Source organism: Chrysochloris asiatica, unplaced genomic scaffold (genome assembly GCF_000296735.1).
Source record: "Chrysochloris asiatica unplaced genomic scaffold, ChrAsi1.0 scaffold00155, whole genome shotgun sequence".
In the NCBI taxonomy this organism is placed as follows: Eukaryota; Metazoa; Chordata; class Mammalia; order Afrosoricida; family Chrysochloridae; genus Chrysochloris; species Chrysochloris asiatica.
Window position 1 is genome coordinate 7,242,735 of NW_006408673.1, and position 5,617 is coordinate 7,248,351.

Below are 5,617 nucleotides of genomic sequence, written 5' to 3' on the forward strand. Positions count from 1 at the left end.
ATGGCCACCACTCGTCTGTCTGTCGAGCTGTGGTGGCTTGAGTTGCTGTGATTCTGAGGGCTATGCCACCAGTATTTTAAATAACTGGCAGGGTCACCCATGGTGGACAGGTTTCAGATGAGCTTCCAGACAAAGACAGACTAGGAAGAAAGAGTGACAAACTACTTCCGAATCGCTGGTCACTGAAAACTCCTCTAGTGTAGGGATGCTAAAGCAAATGGAAGAAGTGAGGAGGTACAAGAATGGAATAGAAAATTTCAAAGGTCAGCTCGAGAAGACAAATTCAAATATTACAATGAAATGTGCAAAGACCTGGAGTTAGTAAACCAAAAGGGAGAACATGCTCAGCATTTCTTAAGCTGAGGGAACTGGAGAAAAAATTCAAACCTTGACTTGTGGTATTGAAGGATACTATGGGCAAAATGGAGTCCTGGTGTGGTGCTTTGTGTTAATGGGCCAGACTGTAAAGCCATTTGAACTTCAAGGTCAGCGGTTCAATCTCACTAGCTGCTCCTTGGAAACCCTATATAGGGTCTCTATGGGTCAGAACCGACTTGAAGTTACTTCACAACAACAACATCATGGGCAAAATACTGAATGATGCAGAAAGCATCAAAAGAAGATGGAAAGAATTCACAGTCACTGCACCACAAAGAAATGGTTGATGTTCAGCCATTTCAAGAGGTAGCATATGATCAAGAGCCAATGATCCCGAAGGGAGAAGTCCAAGGTGCATTGAAGTCATTGGCAATGAACAAGGCACTGGGAATTGATAGTATACACATAGAAATCTTTCACAAACTGATGCAGCACTGGAGACACTCAACTCATTTATGCTAAGAAATTTAGAAGATATCTGCCTGACCAACTTACTGGAAGAGATCTGTATTTGTGCCCATTCCAATGAAAGGTAACCCAATGGAATTGTGTAAATCACTGGATAATATCATTGATATCCCATGCAAGTAAAGTTTTACTAAAGATATTGCAAAAATGGCTTCACCATATACAGGCAGAGAACTTCCAGGGAGGGTTTCAAGCTGGATTCAGAAGAGGACATTGAATGAGGGATATCATTGCCGATGTCTGATAGATCTTGGCTGAAAGCAGAGAATATTAGAAAGATGTTTAGCTGTGCTTTTACTGACTCTGCAAAGGCTTTCAGTTGTGTGGATCATGACAAGCTGTGGACAACATTATGAAGTGTGAGTATTCTGGAACACTTAATTGTGCTCATGAGGAATCTGTACATAGACCAAGAGGTAGTTGTTCTAACAGGATAAGGAACACTGAATGGTTTAAAACTAATAAAGATGTGCACCAGGGTTGTATTCTTTCATCATACTTACTCAATCTTTGTGCTGAGTAAATACTCTGAGAAACTGGATTATATGAAGAAATACGTGGCATCAGGATTGGAGGAAGACTCATTAATAACCTGTGATCTGCAGATGATACAACCTTGCTTGGTGAAAGTGAAGAGGACTTAAAATACTTTCTGATGGAAGATCAAAGTGCACAGCCTTCAGTATGGGTTGCATTTCAGTGTAAAGAAAACAAAAATTTTCACCACTGGACCCATAGATAACATCATGATAAATGGAGGAAAGATCAAGGTTGTCAAAGACTTCATTTTGCTTGGATCAACCATGAACATTCATGGAAGCAGCAGTCAAGAAATCAAATGACGTATTGCATTGGACAAATGTGCTGCACAAGACCTTTTTAAAGTGTTGAAAAGCAAAAATATCGACCCAAGCCACTATATTTTCAATAACCTCGCATGCATGTGAAAGCTGGACAGATAATAAGGAAAACCGTAGAATTGGTTCATTTGAATTATGGTGTTTGAGGAAAATATTGAAAGTATCATGGACTGCTAAAAGAACAAACAGATCTGTGTTGGAAGAAATGTAGCCAGAGTGCTCCTTGGAATCCAGGATGGCCAGACTTCATCTCTCATACTTTGAACATATTGTCAGGAGTGACTAGTCCCTGGAGAAGGTTATCATTTGGTAAAGTGGAGGGTCAGAGAAAACGAGGAAGACCCCCCAGTGAGATATATTGCCAAATGGCAGCATCAATGGGCTCAGACGTAGCAACGATTGTAAAGTAGGCCCAGACCAAGCAGTGTTTCATTCTGTTGTGCATAGGGTTGTTTTGAGTTTGTGCTGAGTCAGTGGCACCTAACAACAATGAAATAACAGAATCCTGATGTGGTGCTATATAATAAGCACTGGGCTGGCAGCTCTTGGTCGCTATGAGTTATAACTGACTTGACGGCACACGACAACAACAACCAAATAACCGAGGAATCTGTTGGCACAGTGATTAAAGTGATCAGCTGCTAAGTGAAATGAAACCGGTTTGAAACTACCAGCCCACTCTGTAGGAGAAGATGTGGCAGTATGCTTCTGAGAAGATTTCTGTTCTGTCCTATAAGATTGCTATGAGCTGGAATTGGCTTGATGGCACTGGGCTTTGGGTAATGAAATAATGGATCTAAGCAGTGATCATCAGTGACTGCTAAAATCACTGACAGACTTCCAGGGAGCTTTATAGTTGATCAGACTAATACCCACTGAATTCACTGTCATGTGACCATTACAGAATGAGAGAGGAGTAGACATTACATTCCTGTAATGTGCTGCTATAGAAAATACTCAGAACAACTTGTGAAGTTTCTTACCAAAAGCTGATCATGCCTCTAAATCTAATCCTAGGCTTATAGAAAATACAGGAACAAATAGGACTGTGTTAAAACGAAAACAAAAACAAAACCAAAAAAACACCATGGGAATATATCAGCTAAATCCAGAATGTGGGAGTTTGTATAGGCCAACGATCTAGGACATTGAATAAATACATGACAAGAAAAACAAAGTGGAAAGGGAAACTATTTAAAGAGATGTATCAACTGTGTTTGGAACATGATTTTGATTAACCAGCTATAAAATTGTTAATATAAAATTTTGCAAGAATTTGGGAAATTTAAACTTGGACTGGATATTAGATAAATAAAGTAATTTATTTTTTTTCTTTTTAAGGCATAAGTAGTGTTCTATGTATATCAAAAAGAGTTCATGGTCTTAAAAGATACATACTGAAATTAATGTTAGTTTCAGTATGTATCTTTATATACTGAATAAATAGTTTCCTGTGACAACTATATGTGACACATTACCACAGGTTGTGTGGCTTAAGCAGAAGTAATTTATTCTTAGTTCTGGAGACCAGAGTCCGAAATCGGGTTGTAAGTTGGAGTGCTCTTCTGGAGATTCTAGGGGAGAATCTTTGCTTTTACAGATCCTGGTGGCTGTCAACAGTTCCTGTCTTTTGGTCATGTTCCTCTGCTCCTTTTTCACATTGCTTTCTCTCTTTGCAAGTGTAGTTTCTGTCTGCTCTTCTCATAAACATAGATGTGATTGTATTTAGGGCTTACTTGGATAATTTGGGATGAACTCTTCTTTTCATGAGTCTTAACTTAATCACATTATTTGCCATATAAGGTAATATTCCTGGGATTAACAAGTGGAGAAAGAATATATCTTTTGGGGACTGTTTTTTTTTCTGCCTACTTCAGATATGATATATGAGATTTGATTTAAAACAATTCAGGAGAGACAAGAGGTGAAAATGGTAATAAATGTAAATTTTTGAGTTGACTGCTGGCGTTTCATTTTACAGTTCTCTCTACTTTTGTATATGTTTGAAATGTTTATATATGAAAATTTCCATAATAAAAAATAAAACCAGCAAGCAAAAGTGAACTCTCTCTGGAGGAAGAGATGATGATGTGGAGAGATGGGGTGGCTGGGGAGAGGGACTCTGTGCTGGTGGCCGGGGGGCAGGCTAGCAGGGTACACCCTTTGGTGGTTTGTTTGATTATGTATTCCTGAGTGCTTCGGTGTACATCCAGAAAAACCAAAACAAAAGAAAAACAGAAGGGAATAGAAGCAAATACTGTTGGTGGGGTGGAGTAGCGGATACCAAGAATCCTTAGGAATCCATTCCTCTTAGGATCTGGAAAATTATTAACCTTGATAAATTCAGTGCTGTTTTTTTGTTTTTTTCCCCCCTATTTATTAAAATGATGAGACTTATATACTGGTTTGTCCTTCAAGTTCTTGCTCCCTTTCCAGATATATTTATTTTTGCTGCTGAAGAAAAGTGAGAAGTAAAGAAAAACTACCTTACTTGGCTATCAGAAATGAAAAGATCATGTGAAATTTCAATTAGATAACTCCCTTTTCTCTTCCTTACTGAAGTATTACTGAGTGCATGAAGTTGTGTGGTTGTATTTAAGACTCATGGACAAAATAAGCTTGTCAAGCAGATGAATTCACGAGAGAGTCACATTATTAATAGGACCCATTGTTGAAATGTATTTAATGTGATCATAAAATATTCATATGAGCTGCAGATTGGCACACAGAGAGCATTCCCTGGTACAGCTCAGTGGTAATTACTATTTTTCTGTGAATTAATCTTTTAGCTTGTTGTTGTTAAGTGCCATTGAGTAGGTTCCGATCCATAGCAACCATGTACAAGATTTCCAAGGCTGTAAATCTTCAGGGGAGCAGAAGCCTCATCTTTCTCCTGTGGGACAGCTGGTAGTTTTGAACTGCTAACCTTATGGTTAGCCCAACATATAACCACTACGCTACTTAATCTTTTAGGTAGATCTATAGTATTAAGAAGGAGCTCCGGTAGCATAGTGGTTACGAATTGGGCTGCTAACCTCAAGGTCAGCAGTTCGAAACTACCAGCTGTCCCATGGGAGAAAGATGAGGCTTTCTGCTCCCATAAAGATTTATGGCCTTGGAAGGGTTTCGCTATGTGTCAGAACCGACTCCACGGCACATAACCACCACCACCATAGTATCAAAGAGTCCCAGTGTGGTACCATAGGGTAAACATGAGACTATTAATCACAAGGTCGGCCAGCAGTTCAAACCCACCAGCTGCTTCTCGGAAACCCTATACATGGCTGCTATGAGTCAGAACTGACTTGAGGTCATTTAACAACAGTGTTTTAGGAATCCTTGGTGACACTTAATTCTCTTTGTTGCTTACTAAATGGTTGGAGGTTCAAGTCCAGTTAGAAGTGCATCAGAACGGTCTAGTGATCTATGTCTGAAAAAATCAGCCACTGGAAACCTTCTGAGGCACAGTTCTGTTCTGAAACACATGGGTTGTAATGATTGGAGGTAAATCAACAGTGGCTGGTATACTGGATTACATTGTTATAAGGCTTGAGATTTTAATTATTAACCTCAATCCATTTTATTCTGTTTTTTTTTTTCCCCTAAAACCCCAAAATAAATGTGATCGTTTCATGAATTTCCCCTCCTCACCCCTGTCCTAGAAAGATTTCAAGGCACACATTTAAATATGAACACACAAGGCAGAACACAGCATTTCTCAGAGCTATTGTATTAAAATACTACTATATGCTCAATTCAGGCTTAAATAGGTGTGTTATGAATGATGATGACTGTCAGGATTCTATTATAGGCTGTAACTACCAGCCGCTCCGCGGGAGAAAGATGAGGCTTTCTACTCCCGTAAAGATTTACACCCTCGGAAACCCTGTACAGGGTCGCTATGGGTCGGA